Source organism: Vulpes lagopus, chromosome 24, assembly GCF_018345385.1.
Source record: "Vulpes lagopus strain Blue_001 chromosome 24, ASM1834538v1, whole genome shotgun sequence".
In the NCBI taxonomy this organism is placed as follows: Eukaryota; Metazoa; Chordata; class Mammalia; order Carnivora; family Canidae; genus Vulpes; species Vulpes lagopus.
This window is the reverse complement of record NC_054847.1, coordinates 49807740-49826570: the sequence shown is the minus strand read 5'-3', so window position 1 is coordinate 49826570 and position 18831 is coordinate 49807740. Positions and strand designations below refer to the sequence as shown.

Below are 18831 nucleotides of genomic sequence, written 5' to 3'. Positions count from 1 at the left end.
AATTCTATTAGGAAGCTATGGGTGCCCGGACCAATGTCAGAATACCTGACTGATAAGTGGCAGAGACAGGACATGACTCAGATCTTTCATCTCAAAATTCAGAGTTATTGCCACTGCACCAGATTTTTTCTTTTACAAATGTTCAGGAAAAACATCGGCATCCTGACCCAAATACCATAGCAAAGTGTGTGATCTCCTTGCCCGTTAACTTACAGAGAGTGAGGGTCAAGAAGAAGAATTTAGTTTAAAACTATCAAACTACCCAGAAGGCAGAATTTAGTAGCCAATACCACGTTCTTGTGTTTCTTATAAAAGAAAAATCCAAAGGCCATGAAGACTGTACCCAGAGGAAAGTAGTGGTACCAACACTCTATGTTCGTTCTCACGCTTTTAGCCTCAGAACAAGAGACTCTGTTGGAGTCCAGCTTTCTTCTCTGAACAAACATTAAATTCCTTGTTCAAAAAAGGGAAATTAAAAAAAAATTCAGTATCCTTAAAGTGCCTTCCCAAATCACCTCAAAAAAATATACACCACACACCCTATGTGTGTGTGTATGTATATACATGAACATATAAATATATATACACACAGTACACGCACATATATTTTTGAGTTGCATATGATTTTAATATTATTATTTAGTAGACCGAGCTAAACTTCTGTGTATATTTAGGAGTGTCAGTAATATTTGCAGAAAATAATTTCTGTTTAACCCATTTTCACTACGATATGCAGCAAAGACTTCAGAAAAAAATCAGTTACTCTCCAAGTATTTTTAATACAAATTTCTGTGTTTCATTATTGTTTCCAAGGTTATGTCACATGCTTCTAAAGTCTTTTTTAGATTAAAAAAATAAGCAGTGTCTGCATAGATTATCAAGTTCTCAGTAAATGTTTGCTCCACTGCAGATCATAAATTAATAATCAGTAACATATATGAAGATTATATTTCTACATCCAAATCATGCATTACTAAGCCTGGTTTTATGCCAGGATAGAAGAAAAAGGCACTGCCTATACTTAAAGAGTAGACATTTAGAAATTGACAGATTTGGTTGAGTAGATGAAGATGCACAGTTAAAATAGTTCATTGAAAATTCATTCTTTTTAAATAGTAAATAGTAAGATAAGGAAATTTTAAAGAATTACTAAGAATACTGACACTTCTCCAAAATAAAGTACAATTAAAGGATGAGAAAGAATGATTGACTCTGAGTTAATATTAATTAGAATTATTTGCAATGTCCTTTTAGTGCCACAGAGTAATCTTCAACTGTGTATTTTTGACATGTAGGATCAAAATGAGAAAATGTCTTGGTATTGTTCAGAATCTACATTATGGATGTATGCTGAATTCCAAACTGAAATATTTGGTTTGTGACTTAGTCTAATCTTGCCAAAAGATCCCTGAAAGAAGTAGCTCAAGAGTATTCTTGGACACCAAATATAAAAAAGAAAAGAAAAAAAACAGCCTAACATATTAAATTATAAACATATGGATGGAATTTCCTTTAAATTACACTTGAGTCTAAACCTTAGGGGTAAAGAATTTAACAAAATACATTTGAGGTTTCCGTAACACAAAACACTTGAGAAGTTAGACAGGGAATTCGACTACCCCAAAGACAGATGAGATTTTCACTCTAATATTGAGTAAATGGAACCTTCTCTCCTGTTTTGGAATATCTTTACTCTAAAATTAATATATAAATCTTTACTAAGCATCTTTGTAATAAACAGTTATGTGTATATATATATTATATAGTTAAGAGGTTATTATTTTATTTGTTTTTATATTCAGGAGCTAGAACAACTGAGAAATCAAGAGAAAAGCAAAATAAGAAAGGTATACGTTTAAAAACAAACAAAAAATACATACATTAATTTTCCCATACTTTGTCCTATCCTTTCTTACCTAACCCACAGCAATCTTTTTCAAATGATTATGCTTTTGACTACTAAGTACTTCATGGTACGCGAGCAGTGGAGAATGAAATATTACACAGGAAATCAGGTACTTTTATACTCGAGTCCATTGCCTTCTCAATGATGAATTCTTTTTTTTTTTTATTATCCTCAAACAAGCATATTTTTAAAAACACTGCCTACCAATGTATATAAAATAGTGTCAACGTTGAAAATATAGATAAAATACTAAGGTAGCAAAAGTTTGCATAGAAAGTATATGTTTACCGAAATTTTAAAGATTTATTTATTTATTTATTTATTTATTTATTTATTTATTTATGAGAGACAGAAAAAGAGAGAGAGAGAGGCAGAGACACAGGCAGAGGGAGAAGCAGGCTCCATGCAGAGAGCCTGACGTGGGACTCGATCCCGGGTCTCCAGGATCACACCCTGGGTTGAAGGTGGCATTACACCGTTGAGCCCCCCGGGCCGCCCCTTATTTACTGAAATTTTAAAGCAATTATGATTGTAGTAAAAATATGTAAACTTTTAAGAGTGATTTTATCTACATTATGTGGTTCTACTTTTCTTCTTTATAAGGCTTTCTAATATATACAGCAAAATTTTTCATATATTTAAATATGCATGTGTATATATAAATAACCACTCAACTAACAATCCAAATATACAAAATAGGGGATCCCTGGGTGGCGCAGCGGTTTGGCGCCTGCCTTTGGCCCAGGGCGCAATCCTGGAGACCCGGGATCGAATCCCACATCAGGCTCCCGGTGCATGGAGCCTGTTTCTCCCTCTGCCTGTGTCTCTGCCTCTCTCTCTCTCTCTCTCTCTCTCTCTCTCTCTCTGTATGACTATCATAAATAAATAAAAATTAAAAAAAATTCAAATATACAAAATAGAGATTTTGAATTAAATTCTAAATTTAAATATATTTGCATCCAAATTACTCAACAAATGGCAGAGTTGGAGCACACCGGAAAGACCATAAATAATAGTGATACTGTGTAGATTGTAGATGCTGTAAGGTAATGATACATCTTAGGTATATTTGGTGACAAGAAAACATATCACAATGTATGGAATGAGTACTGCATAAATTTAAGGAGGCTAAATCAAATGCCAATCTGCTCTAATCCCTAAATTCTCTTTTGGATTAGAACATTCTACTAGAATACTTACCATGAACCCAAACACTGAGGTTGAGGCAACATATCTAGTTATGTGTGTATGTGTCAGTATTTCAGACATTCACAGCTATGTGGATTTCCAACCTTACCACTGAGAACTTTAAGTAGACCACACTTTAATTTTTGTTGATTAATAGTAATAATTTTACTTCCTGATCATGGCTAGGTTATTCTCATTCTCTCTCCCTCCTTCTCAATCTCTAAATCTCTCTCTCTCTCTCCTCTCTCTCTTGATACAATTACATTGGGAGGCTTTAATGCATTTCAATAACAAGACTAACACTTGTTAGAATCTAAGTTTTTGTTGCTAGTTTATAACTGAATTCTTTATTGAGAAAATTGTAGATTCACATGCAGTTGTAGGAGAGAATGCCAAGATATCCCATGTACTCTTTAGCCAGTTTCCCCTTATACTAACATCTTCCAAAACTATAGTACAATGTCCCAAACAGGATATTGAAATCAATACAATCCACTGACCTTTCAGGTTTTCCCATTTTTTTAACTTGAACTTGTTTGGCTTGTCTACTTTGTTCTATACAATTTTATCACATGCACAGGCTTGTGTATCCACCTCCACAGTCAAGACCAAACCCATGTTCTTCATGTTCCTCCTCCCTGTCCCGAGTCCCTGGAAACCATTAAATTGTCTCCATGTCGAAAACTTTCTCATTTCTAAAATATTATAGAAATTGAATAATTCACCATGTAATCTTTGGGGATTGGCTCTTTCATTCACTCAGCATAGTACTCTGGAAATTATCCAAGGTGCTGCATATATGAATAGTCTGCTTTTCAGTTTTTGTTTTTATTGTTGGGGAGAATCCCATGGTATATGTGCAGCACACAGTCTATTTCACCTGCTAGCCTGTGGAAGTACATCCGAGCTATTTTCAGCTTTTGGCTATTATAAATAAACAGTTATAAACATTGGTATACATGTTTTTGTGTGAACATAAATTTTCACTTCTCTAGAATAAATGTCCGTGAGTTCTGCTCGAGTAATTGCATATGTAGTTTTATAAGAAACTGAAACTGTACCATTTTACTTTCTCATCTTCTCCAGCATCTACTATTGTCAATTTTTTAAAATTTCAGATGTTCTGATAAATACGTAGCTCATTGTGGTTCTAAATTGCATTTCCTTGATAGCTAAGAATACCTTTGTAATGTGCTTACATATTCTGAATATTACTTTCGGTGAAATGTCTTTTCATGTCTTTTGGCCATTTTCTTTTTTTTTTTTTCTTTCTTTTTTTTTTTCTTTCGGCCATGTTCTAAATGTACTTTTGGTTTTATTGTATGGTTTTCATAGACACAGTCTTTGGTCAGAAACATGAATTCCAAATCTTTTCTTTCAATATGTATTTTTTCTTTCCATTCCCTTCATGTGATCTTTCACAGAGCAACAGTTTCTTTATTTAGAAACCATTTATCATTATTTCTTTGTGGATTTTGCTTTTGGTATACAATCTAAGAAATCATTTAATTTTTTTTAAGAAACCATTTATTTTTTTATTATTTTTTTAAGAAACCATTTAATTTATCATTATTTCTTTGTGGATTTTGCTTTTAGTATACAATCTAAGAATTCCTCACCTAGACCTAGATCCTGAAGATTTACTCCTATATTTTTTTTCAAAAGTTGTATAGTGTAACGTTTTATAGTTAAGTCAATGACCCATTTGAGTTTCTTTTTGTGCCACATGTTTAGGACATGATTGTTCCCTGTTTATAGAGATCCAATTGCTCTAACACTTTTGTTGATAAGCTATCCTTCCTTTGCTGAATTTCTTTTATATCTTTGTCAAAAATTACATAAACATACTATCTTGGTCTATTTCTGGACTGTCTTCTCTGTTCCATTAATCTATGTGCTACCACAACCCTTCTGCAAGTACCACAGTATCTTGATTACTGTGCTATATAGTAAGACTTATTATCTGGTGAGGCAATTCCTCCATTTTATTCTTCTTTGTCAAGATTGCTTTAGCTATTCTAGAGCTTGTGTATTTCTCCACAAATTTTAGAATAAATTCGTCTATGTACAAACATAAAAAAATACTGTGGCTTAATAGGAATTGATTTTTACCCGTATGTCAATTTGGGGGAGATACAGTGTATTTACATGAACACAGTATGTCTGCCTTATTTAGGTCTTCCTTGAATTCTTCCATCAGCATTTTGCAATTATCAGTATACAGGGCCTGTATGGGTTTTGTTAAGCTGCATTTTCTTTGGAGTGAATATAAAGAATACTTGGATTTTTTTTTCTTTTCTACATGCTTATTTTAGTGTATAGAAATACAATTGATTTTTTGTGTGTGGTGCTTTTATGTCCTGCATCCTTGCTGAACTCATTAATTCTAGGAGTTTTATTTTATTGGAAGATTCCTTGAGACTTTTATGTAGACATTCATGTCATCTCTAAGTGGAGATAGTTGTAGAACTTCCTTTTTGATCTAAAGTGCTCATTTATTTATTTCTCTTGAATTATTGCAGTGGTTAATGAACACTTCTAGTAATGTTAAACAATGGTGAAAATAGATATTCTTGTTATGTTCCCAATCTTGAGGGAACAGCACAGTCTTTACATATTGTTTGGTGATAATAGTACATTTTTTAAGATGCTTTATTGTAAGTTGAGGCATTTCTCTCCATTTCTAGCTTGCTGAGAGTTTTTATCATGAGTATTGAATCTACCAAATGCTTTTTCTATGTCAATTCATATGATTAAATGACTTTTATTCTTTCACTGGTTGAGAGGGATTACATTGGCTGATTTTCAAATGTTGAACCAACCTTGCCTACCTGAAATAAGTTCCTCTTGGTCATGCTGTATAGTTGTTTGTTTACATTGTCTGTTTCATCCTGGTTGGGTTTTGATAACTATGGTTTCAAGGAATTGGTCCATTTCTCCTAAGCTGTTCACTTATGATCATAAAGATATTCATAATATTCACCTGCTTTCCCTTAAGTAGCTGCAGGATTTGTAGTGATATTCTCTATTATAATCTTGATATCATCATTGGTGATAATAGATCTACTCTTTTTTTTCTTTTTGTTAGTATTGATAGATATTAACTATTCTTGTTTGAAGAACCAGCTTTGTTTTCATAGATTTTCTCTATTATTTTCCTGTTTTCAATTTCATTGATCACTCCTCTAACCTTTATTATTTCCTTCTTTCTTCCTTTTTTGGGTATATTTTGTCCTCTTTTCCTAATTTCTTGGAGTTTATATTATTGTTTTCAGACTGTTTGCTATTTTTTTTTTCTGTTTGCTATTTCTAATATAGGAATCTAATGCTACAAATTTTGTTCTCTGCATTCCTTTGGTTGTCTCCTAAATATTTGATATATTTTCATTTCATTCAGTTATGTACAATTTTTATTTCCTTTCAGAATTCCTCATTGACCCAAGGATTATTTAGACATGTGCTATTTAATTTCTACTTCTTTAGAAATATTTCTATTGTTGACTTCTGGTTGATTCCATTATGGTAAGAGAACATACCCTGCATAATTTCAATAGTTCAAGTATTAAAATTTGTTTTGGCCTAGGACATGGTTTATCTTGGTGCATATGCCATGGCACTTGAAAATATGTATATTCTACAGTTTGGGAGTGGAATGTTCTATATTACAACACTTAGATCATTTTTCATTGATTGTGTTATTCAGACCTCCTATATTGTCACTGATTTTTGGTCTTGTTTCCTAGACTCATTAGTTACCTTTTCCGTTGCTGAGAGGAATTGTTGAAGGGGTCCCCCTCTATGAGCTGAAAGGAGTTGTTGAAGTCCCCCTCTATGATTTCCCCTTTCAGCTCTATCAGGTTTTGCTTCATGCATTTAAAAACTGTGTTGCTTTGCTGTGTACTCATTAGGATCATTGTGGATTGATCCTTTTATCGTTATGAAATTTCCCTCTTTGTTTGTAGATCTGTGGTGTTTTGTTTTGTTTTACTCAAAGTAACTTCTCTGATATTAATATAGCCATGTTAGCTTTTATTTTAACAGATGCTTGCATGATGTTATTTTTTTCATTTTTTAAATTCCAACTTATGTATGTTATGGAGTTTGAAATGAGTTTTTGTTAAGAGCACATAGTTTGATCTATTTTTAATGTTTTGAGTTTTTACTTAAATTCTAGTTAGTTAACATACAGTGTAATATTAGTTTCATGAGTAGAATTCAGTGATTCAACACTCACATACAACACATGGTGCTCATCACAAGTGCCCTCCTTAATACCTATCGCCCATTTTCTTAAGCATTTAACATATGAGTCTTTTATTTTTCACGGTAACTCAAGTAGTATATTTGATTGTATTTATCTCTCTATGCTTTCCATTTTCTACTTATTCTGAGTGCAGATGTAGATGTGTGAGAATGTGTGTATGTATAATAGACAAATTCTTCAGCAAAAATCTGTTTCATTTTTTATTACTATAAATAATTTTTATTAATTGTAATTGCAAAGAGTCTCTGACCTAAAAGATTTCCAAATATTTATAATACCACTTTAGTCTGGCTCTTTAGTATTATTCAAATGACAATTGGGCACATGTCAATATTTTCAATTTTCCAGTTAAATCTATTTCAGGAATGTAATTAAAAATCATAGTTTTAAAATACCCTATTTCAAACTAACATACCAATTTGATATGTTAATCATTAATTCATTTGCATCTGTAAAATTTGTGTTTTAAACAATAAAAAATTCCATTGTTGTTGGAAAACTGCCAAAGTAAATCCTGTGGTAGTTAGAATGCGCTCTGATTTCATAGTTTTACAAGTTACTAGTTTAAAGTGAGACTTGACAGTATATTTAGCAAAACCTCCAAATCCATTTATGTTCCAAAAAAGAAGAATGCAAATCTTGCAACTCGTTGACAGTTGTCTCCTAAGAGAATTTTGACATTATTTTTAGGTATTTTATTTTATTTTTACTTAGAATTACTTTAGATGGTATTTTCATGCTTTATTCAAAATGATACACTGGGTACTTTTAAATTTTAAATAACTTGTTTTGCTTAATAATTAAATACTACTGATTTTTTTTCTAGAAAATAATTTTTTTTAAAAAGAACTTTGTGGGATGTCTGGGTGACCCAGTCAGTTAAGCAGCCAACTTTTGATTTCAGCTCACATCATGATCTCAGGGTCCTGGGATTGGGCCCCATGATGAGCTCTGCTCTGTGTGGAGCCTGCTTCAGAATTCTCCCTCTCTCTCTGCCCCCCACTTCATTGTCTCTAAAATAAATAAATAAATCTTTTTTTTTAGAAAAAAGAACTTTGAACAAATTGTGCATATTATCTTGTTGCCTGTTTGGCAAGGCTTTGTATTACATTAGATAGCTTCCAATGTAATCATAGTTAATATAAAATATAAAATCATATTTATGAAATTTAAGACAGAAACAAGTATATAAAACACAACAACCTAGGAAATGAAAACTTTGATATATTTGCAAACAAAAAATAATGGTAAGAAAAATGACTGCACTGAATTTAAGAAAAGCAGCAAGTATTTATTTTAGTCATTGCTATTAAGAGCCCAGTGAGGCTCATTTATTGTCAGTGTTTTCCTTTCCTGACTTAAATATGCTGTTTTTGTGCCAGATTTTCATTTAGAACGAAGGACTTGAATTTGCTTCTGGATTACCAAACTTCTTTACGTTGGGAAATCAGCTACAAAACATGGAAAACAAACCACACTGAACAACCAGTAATTCTCATTAGCAGCATTCAAACCATATGAATTAAATGTCAGTCCAAAAGAGAGAGGGTGAATTAATTGATCTATTTATTTCTGTTAGCTTACTCAGGAAGCCTCCATAGCCTCCACCTACTGTGAACTCAACTAGATATCCTTTCTTCTATATGTTTAACAGAGTTTGGTCCATGTTTTAAAGCTATTTGATTACTCTTTATATTTCCCGCTGACTAAGCTGTGAGTTCAGTGTGGGTAAGAACCATGTTTGTTTTTACTCATCATTCCATTCCCAGGAGCAAGGACAGTGTGTGAGTTAAAGTAAACATTAAGTAAATATTTATAGTTGAATGAAATATTAAATGAATGAGAGATATTTAAGAGAAAAGTATCTCTAGAATCCAGCAAAGGTTATTTATAAAGAGTTTATAAAGATAATATTTTCATATCTGGAAATGGATACCAATTTTTCACACTTCTAGATAAGATGATGAGCGAACACATCCCAATTAATTTTAAGAAGTCAAAACAACCCTGATACCAAGACCTGACAAGATCTTCATGACAAATATCTCTCACTAACATAAGTGTAAAAACATGAAGAGAAACATTAGCAAGAAAAAGCTAGTGATTAAAAAGATTAATATATCACAAAGAAGTTGAATATATTCCAGGGACATAACTTTGGTTTAGCATTTGGTTATTAATTATTAATTTTTTTAATAAACCACACTAATAAATAAAGAAGATCTCAATAGATAAATAAGATGCATTTGATAAAATTCAACATCAGTTTATGATTTAAAAACATAGCAAACCAAATATAGGAGGGAAAATGTGTCACATGAGAACAGTTCTACCCGCAGAAAACCTAAAGCATTAATCCTTAATAGTGAATTATTGAAAGCTTTTATTCCTAAATGAAAAATAAGGAAGGAGTACCTTTAATACTATTTTTGTTCAGTATTATATAGCAAGTGAGAAGAAAACTAAACAGGAATAGAAAGGAAATAAAACTACACTGTAACATGATTTTATAAGTAAAAATTCAAATCAATTCACCAACTATTAGAATAAGTGAAATGAGTAACATTACTTGATATAAAGTCAATATACACAATCATGTGTATTTCTATGTTCTAGAAACAAATACATATCAAATATAAATTTTTTTAAGATTTTATTTATTTATTCATTAGAGACAGAGAGAGAGAGAGAGAGAGAGAGAGAGGCAGAGACACAGGCAGAGGGAGAAACAGGCTCCATGCAGGTAGCCCCCACATGGGACTTGACCCTTGGTCCCCTGGATCCTGCTCTGGGCTGAAGGCAGGCGCCAAACCGCTGAGCCACCCAGGGATCCCCCAAACATAATTTTTTTAAAAACAATACCATTTTATAATCACATTAAATATATCAAAATGGCTAAGGATATCACAGAGGTAGGGTAAACATGTTCTATAAACTACAATACATTATTGAAAGAAGCTAACAAATATCTAAATAAATGAAAGACTATGTCATGTTATGGGTTAGAAAGCTCAAGATCATAAAGATGACACCTTTACCCAAATCGACCTATAAACTTAATGTAATCCCAGTTAAAACTGGAGAAGGCTGATTTTGTGGAAACTGACAAGATGATTCTAACATTCATTTGTAAATGTCAAGAGTGAAAAATGTGAAGAAAATGTTAAAGAAGAACACAGAGCAATTATATGACTTGATATGGAAACAATATAAAGCTGCAATAATTAAAATAATGAGGTTTGGGCACAAGGAGAGACAAACAGACTAACATAAGAGAACATGGTCCATATACAGACCTGCTCCTCAGTGGTACCTGATTTACAACAGCTCAGTATGAGATATTATTTTTCCTTTTTTCAACAAAAGGTGCTAGTCAACCATATATCCATATGGCATTAACTGCTATGTCACACCGTAGAAAAAGATCATTTCCACTAGAGAACTGACCTAAAAGTGTAGGACAAAAATAAAAAAAAAAAGCTCCTAGTAAAATCAACGAAAAAAAAAATATCTTGTTACCTTGAGCAAGCAAACAGGATAGCAAGCATTAGGGTAAATGTTTATACACTGAACTTTATTAAAACTTAGAATTTCTGTTCACAAGAAGATGAATGAAAATGCAAACAACCGAATGGGAGAAGATCTTAGCCATGTGTATACCCACTGAGGCTTCATATCTAGAATGTATAAAGAATTATTCAAAATTTTCAAGAAAAATTTAACACAATTTTTAAAAAACATGCCAGAAATTCTTAAATATACTTCATGAAGGATGATATTCATATAGTTACTAAACATATGAAATGTTCTTACATGGTTAGTTATCAAGGGAAGGCAAATTAAAACTACAGTGGAAAACCATTACCTGTAAGAATCTTCACAATAGCCTTATTCCTAATAGCTCAAAACCAAATCTGTCCATTTTCCATAAACTAAAAATGCATACATAAAGTTCATTATCGTCATGGTGAGAATACTATATAACAGTAAAAATGGATGATCTGGTGCTACAGAGAGATATAGCTAGTAAACAAAATGGCACATGAAAGAAGCTGGTACAAAATAATACCTTTTGGGTGATCCCATTTATAACAAATTCAAAAGGAGGCAAAGCTACTCCTCAAGATAGAGATTGAGGGTGTTTACCTTTCCTTAGAATGGTAATAACAGGGAGAAGGCCTGAAGGAGGCTTCTAGAATGCTAACAAGGTTCTATTATTTGATCTGGGTGGTGGCTACATGGGTGGGTTCTTTTTAAAAGTTCATTGAGTGCATATGTTTACAGTTTGTTCACTTTACATGAAGCCATTGATGTTGAGCCTCATCATTTGGATAATAAGAAAACAGCCAGTTGCCAAGTTATCTTTACAAATACTCAGACTTCTAGCCATTAAGCAGCTTTCAGATTAGGCGCACGAAAGGAAATATTAGGCAGAGGGGAAAGATCCCTCTGCTTGTGGCCTGGGAAAGAGTATTAACATCTTTGGCCACATGACAGGGAGAACATGATAACATGACTAGTCCATGCAGCAACTAGTCTGTAGATCAATCAGCTCTGCTAGAAAGGAAGCATGTTCCCTCAAAAGAACAATACCTTGCTTAAACTAAATGATTCCTAATTGGTTGTACTGAAATAGCTTGTTTTCTTATGCATATTTTGAATGAGCATAAAATGCAAAAATTCCCAGTAAATTCACTGTTTAATTCAATAAAAAGCTTATGAAATTTGTACATAGAGTATGAAATTAAAATTTTAGGTTTTTTTCTCTAATAATGTCTCTTTAATGCAAGGAAACATAATATACTAGTTGATTCATGCTTTAGTTAATGCAATCACTCAGAATTAAATTCTCCAGATGTTTCCTTGTTAGATGAAATTAATACTTATTAAAACAGTAATGTTCAGATTATCAGAATTTCATTATCAAATATACCTCCTCTTAATGAAAATAAAGGCAGGAATCTCAGCAAACAAATGGTTTATAAGGCCCTCAAGAAGTCTCATGACAAAACAGCCAATTGTCCTGTTTCCCTTAAACATACACACACATAATGATCACATGCTTGATAATGTCTCCACCATTATCTTTCTTGCATTCATAAATTTTTAAATCTAAATATATAACCAGCAAGATTATCTGGGTTTGCTTCAAAATAATGAGCATTAAGACAAATTGTAGTGGGGGTGGGAATGGTAGGAGACAAATCCAACCACTTCTGTCTTCTTTGCACATATTCACATTTTCAAAAATTTGGGATGCATAAAAAAAGGAATCAATTCTTTTGCTGCTCAAATGCTTAAATTAAAATAGAAAACAACAAAAAAAGAGAAAGTAACTTGATATTTTGGAAGAAGACTAGATTCAAATGTTGAATTCTGCTTTTTCATTATGTTTGTGAAAGCCAGATCTACTTTTAAATTTCTAAAAATCTTTGGCAGCATAAAAGACCTGACCTCAGAGTCCCAAGTCTCCCACTAAGTTCTGTTGCATAAAATCTAAAAAACAAACCCATGTTCAAATTCCTACTATGCTTTAAAATAATCTGCACAAGTCAGAAGAATTCTCAAATATAAGACAAACATTTCATCCAAGTAATAAAAAACCTGAAATTTTAAAAAATGTAACATTTTATTATTTTTTTAAATGTAACATTTTAAAACAGAAGATTGTCCCTACACATTAAAAAAAAAAAAAGAAATGAAGATAGGTTTTTTTTCCCCCCTAAACAATGAACAAGTAAGTATTCTGGTTACCTTGGGACTGTTCTGGCTTAAATACACTATCATAATGTAAAATAACAGAGCAAGCAAGCACAGCTTCTTAATCATAACAGAAGTTAAGTTGAATACAAAAACATTTTCTTTCCCATTTTGTTATCCCTTAAAGTTAGCCAAACATCTCTTTATTATTTACTGCGGCTTTTAGGCATTATTCCTGATTTTATAACAGCTAATAGCTTTTCAAGGAAAACTTCTGTAATTTTTTTTGTTACTCCAAAAAGTGAAAAGGACATAGGAAGAAAGGTATACTGCAAAGGGATTTGATATAACCTCTGGCCAGGTGTGAGACCTTGGAGAAGTCAACTTTTCCCAGACTAGTTTTAACAATAAACATGGAGTGATAAACCTACCTCATCAGTTTGCTTTGAGAATACAATGCTGTAATACATAAAAAGATCCAGGTACGATGTTGACATGCAATAAATGGTAACTATTATTTTATGATTCTTTTTACTACAAAAGATTCCCTTTCTGCATATCATGAATTTGTGGCTAAAATTAAAATACAGCGTATAAAACCAATGTTCACACATTTCTTATTACTAGTACCAAGTTTTCAGTGAAAATAGAAGCTATGATCCTGACAATCAGCTCTTTAAACACATTATTCTATTTTCTATTTCTCCTTTGGGTGATAAAATATCTGCTAAAATGAAATCAAGAAAAAATGAGATTAATAAAAATTAGAAAGCAAAGCACTTAAGGAAAAAACAAAGAAGATGATATAGGAATGTAAACAATGCCACTTTCAAATTATCTGAAGCTATGGGAACGACGGGAATGATAAACTGAAATAAACAACTCAAACTGATTTTTCCTTGATATCTGTCCAAACAGGATGCACAATTCACATGTAAAGGGCTCATAAACATTAAAAGCAAGCTGTTCTGTTATTTTACTCTTGTCCTGTCATCAACTCTTAGCTTATGTTTATATGAACTACGCAGTCTTTAAAAAAAGAAAAGATTTTGTGCCTATAAAAAAAGGTTGGTGTAGAAACTATTTGAAAACCCAAATACCGTTCAGTTTGGTTATTTGTGTGTGCACCTGTGTGTGTGTGTATGCGTGTATGTGTGTGTGTATTGTGTTTGTGCACGTTACGGGGGTGAGGGGGAATGATGGCTAATAACGAGAAAAATGAGGGATCTAAACTAAGTTTACTGGTCATTTTGTTCCTTTTTTTTGTTTTTATCTGTGGCCCCATGCTCTGGTTTATTATTTTGTTCCAGATTTGTGACATCACACCATAATTTTAATATACCTGCTTCTACCACCAGTCTATGAGCTTCTATGAGCTTCTGCAACTTGCTTTTTATTTATTTTTCTGCTCACAGTGACTAGAATGTAGAAGATACTCAATTAATGAACCTAGAGGAAACTAATTGAACCATTCAATTACAAAAGTTTACAACTGCCAAAATACATATGTATGCAATTATGTTTATGCATGTCTATTGGGCCTTAACAGATTAAGTTTATTTTATTCATGTGAAATCCTCAGGCCTGTTGGAAATGAAAAGAGTTATTTGCTGTTTGTGTTTATGTGGAAATAGAAAGCATGAATTTTGCTGCTTCAGGGAGTTTAGGAAGGCTCTTCCATTTTTTGGTCTACTGAAGGTTAACTGGCTTTCTTCCATTTCTCCCCCCATTAATCAAAGTCACCGCCATCCCCTCAGTTTGTGTAAGTCAAAAATTTACACTTCCCTTACTGATCATTGTTCATCATCCCCTATTTCCATCCAATTACCAGGTCCTGTTTATTTCACTGTATAGGAAGTTTCTAATCTCTGTTTACTTTTCTCCTTCTCACTCATCTGAGTGCAAGCACACCCCACCTCACTCAGGTTCCCAGAGGAGAATACCAGTGGTTCTCAGGAACCTTCCACCAATTGCAGAGATATTTTTATATTTTTGATTGGATGATTTCATCTTTGCTGAACCCCCTTCCATTTGCTTTCCTGTTATTCTCAGGATTAGTTCAGAATTCTTACTGCCTCAAAACCAATCTCACCTGCTGGTCGCCCTTCCTCACCTTTCCACTCCAGCAGCTCCGTGCTTCCTGTACTTGCACGCCTGGAGATCTCACTCCTTATTCTAGCCAAGCCTTTAGTCTTGGATTACCAAAATAATTCAGCTTCCTTTGGGTGTCAATGGTCTATTCCTCTACTAATTTGCCAGAGGGAATATTTCACAAAAAATGTAGAAGTCCCAATTTGAACTAAAATATGTATATTTTCTATTGTAAAAGTAGGTGATTCTTAAACATTCATTAAATTCTTGATTTATTTTTCTTCCTCATGATTTTATTTTATTCAGAATATCAACCTACTCAAATAATACTCAATATGCAAAAGCTTTAATTTGTGCTATACAGATATTTAATGCTAACACAGAGAAACTACTCAAATTCCTTACCATTTTTAAAAATGCTTTACTATCACTTAAAATGAGCCTCCACAGACAGTTGTTTTCTACTACTTAATAACTTCCATCATCAGGTGATCACATAGAGCCATAATTTCTACATGATTATAAAATTTAGAGGACCTAAATGGGAAATTTCTTCTGAAATAATTGCTTTGGTTAACACTTAAGTTTTTGTCACAAAATGCATTTTTAAAAACTCAACACTTTTCATAAAGTACAACAAAAACTACTTGACATATTAATATAATGTGGATTTTGAATCTTTTTAAATAAAATTATTCAAATGTATTTTCCCATTAAAATACTGAAACTTCCTGAAACTTCCTCAGATGGCTCAGTCAGTTGGGTGGCCAACTCTTTATTTCATCTCAGGTCATGAGATCATTGTGGGGCTCTGCACTCAGCAGGAAGTCTGAGGATTCTCTCCCTCTCCCTCTGCCCCTCTGCTCACACATTTGTTCTAAATAAATAAATAAATAAATAAATAAATAAATAAATAAATTCTTAAAAATAAATAAGATATGGAAACTTCCTAATAGACATATGAAAAGCTGATTTTCCTTTCTGTAAACTCAACTATGGACTTGTAGCTTTTGCAATCTCCTTATTTGCAACAATAAAATGTTTAACAATAAAAGATTAAGCATCGATTATGCAACAGTGAAAATCTAATGCTCTACGTATATTTATGCTTATACCTAATGGGAGTTCTATTTAATTCTGTAAGAAAAGCTTATATATTTCCAACATGGATAACAAAAGATGCCCACATTTGGTGACTGAATCATTTTCCCATTTAAGTAAACACACTCAGTGCATTAAATCCAAAGTCAGTCTAACATTTGTCTCCTCTAGCTCCAGACACTCACTCTCTTAACTCAGCTTTTTTCCTTACCTATGAGAGGCAGACTGCTGTCCTTCATGCTTCACAAAACACCAGCATCATCACTTGTCATCCCTGCTACCTCTCCTATTCCAACCTTCCAGAAAGACTACTGCCTTTCAATCACTTAATCACCTTGGTTATTCCTTTCATAACTCCTGTGCCTGTCTAAATCACTCACTTTCTTTTTTTTTTTTTTAATCACTCACTTTCTTAAAGTTCACATTGTATCAATACAGCAAGAAAATTGTTTCTCTCTCTCTCTCAAAGAAAAAAAAAATCACTAAATTTATCAATACCAAGAGAATATCTTGCATTCAGGAAGCATTCAAAGGCAATGCAGACTAAGCAACTAAAAAAAGACTTTATTTTCTAGATTGTTAAAGCAGATTGGGAGAAATAGTTTTCTAATGACATTATAGAACTGTGAAACAAATCCTTTGGGTTTTTTGTTGTCAATTTTTTATTTTAATCAGATGGAAGTCATATGCATGATGCACAGTGACATCTGAACAGGGATTTACCACCTGCTGAGTGTGTTTATGCAAATGACTGTCCATTTATGAAAGTTCTTCACTGAGGTTTACAAATAACTTCCTTGGTTGATAAAACAAAGACCTAAGAAATTCATGTGAAAACACTGCTTACCATCTCTTTACAAATATTTGGTCCTATTAGGTTTTTGTTTGTTTATTTTTTTAAACCAGCTTCCCTTTACATAATACACCCTATTCAAAGATGAATACTCCTTCAAACCTCTCTGTCACTCTAAATCTAACTGAAAAATTGTTATACAAACTCGGATTCACATAATCAAAAGCAAGTAGTGGTAATTACATAACTTTAAAAGATAAACTGGGGTCTATTCAACATTTTAAAAATTTGAAAAAAAATCTTGATTTTAAATCGAGGGAGCTCCAAACTAGAAGTGGATAGTAGCTTTCTACCTGTAGGAGCTCAGGGAGAGGCTTTTGTAGAGAAAAGGCAGAAGCAAAGTGAGGAAATTAATGTTTGGCTATAGCTTAAAGCCTAGTTGGCCATTTCTGATTGGCTGTCCTTTGGCTTCAATCTTTTAATCTTAAAGCTATCATAGATTTTGGTTTGCTTATGCAGGTCACCACAGCATCAGAGTGACATCAGTCTAATGGCCTCTTTGTTTAATTTAACAATAGTAGTTTTAATCATTTAAAAGTACCTATGTATATGTCCATTTCCATTTTACTTCAGTTTTCAACAACTTTAGGGTTTTAAAATCATTTCAACAACTTGTGTGAAAGAAGGCAAAATAAAAGACAAAACCAGCAAATGCATTTAAAACAGTGTATTTTGATGATCGTGTACTTAAAACTATACACATGTGTATATAATAATATCATTTCTGCATGTTTCTGACATAGAATAAGGATAAACATTTCTCAGCTTTTGAGCTTTGAATATTCACGTATTCTTTTGACAGATATTTACTGAATTTCTCCTATGTGCCAGGCACACTGTTCCAGAGCTTTGAAAGAGCATTAGGAAATAAATGGATTTAAATGTCTGTTCTCAGTGTACCTGGTTGGCTCTACTGGTTAAGCATCCAACCCCTGATTTTGTCTGAGGTCATAATCTCAAAGTTGTGAGATGTAGCCCCATATTGGGCATTATGCTGAGTGTGGAGCCTGCTTAAGATTCTCCTCCTCCCTCTGCCTCTCTCTGCTACCACTCTCTCTTTAAACAAATACATAAATAAAATCTTTAAAAATAAATAAATACATGTCTGTTCTCATGGAACTTAACATTGTGATTACTTGTGAAATCAGACTCACAAAATTCAAGCGTATATTAGGTTTTTTTCCTCCAAAGATTCACTTGCAGCAAATTATCACGATGTTTTCACATCTTAAAATGGAACCAAAATTTTGTTATATAAGAATCAAAACAAATTATTTTGAACATGTTGGAAGAACTGGCTATAACAGAATTGTATAAACCATAACACAAACAAACTAACTCAATTTTTGGAGTTTAATCACATATTCCTGATTAATCTTACAAATATAAATATTTATAAACGTTCAACTCTTCTTTTATGAAGGAACTGTGAGCTGAGAATGAACTGAACTCTCTAAAAGTTCTCAAAAATATTTTAAACAGGAAACCAGCTGCCTCCACCCACCCATGGCAATGTGTTCAAAGCGTAATACCACAGGAGCTCATTTAAGTCCTTGAAGCTGCAAATTTCTGCAGGTCAGGTTTAGACCTTAAATTGTAAGTCTTTATGAATGTGATTGCAGAGGAAGTTGAGAAAATAAAATTATTAGTGAATATGGATCTACCCAAGGCTCATAACTATGTTTTTTATTAAAATACATGACTAATCTACTTTGAAATCACAAGGCT

At 32.7% G+C, this 18831-nt stretch overlaps 1 protein-coding gene across 5 annotated transcripts in view; it reads right to left on the bottom strand.

Moving 5' to 3' along the window:
• The window catches only part of CCDC102B (coiled-coil domain containing 102B), a 185004-nt gene that overhangs the window by 103874 nt on the left and 62299 nt on the right, over nucleotides 1-18831 (bottom strand). The window lies entirely within an intron of this gene.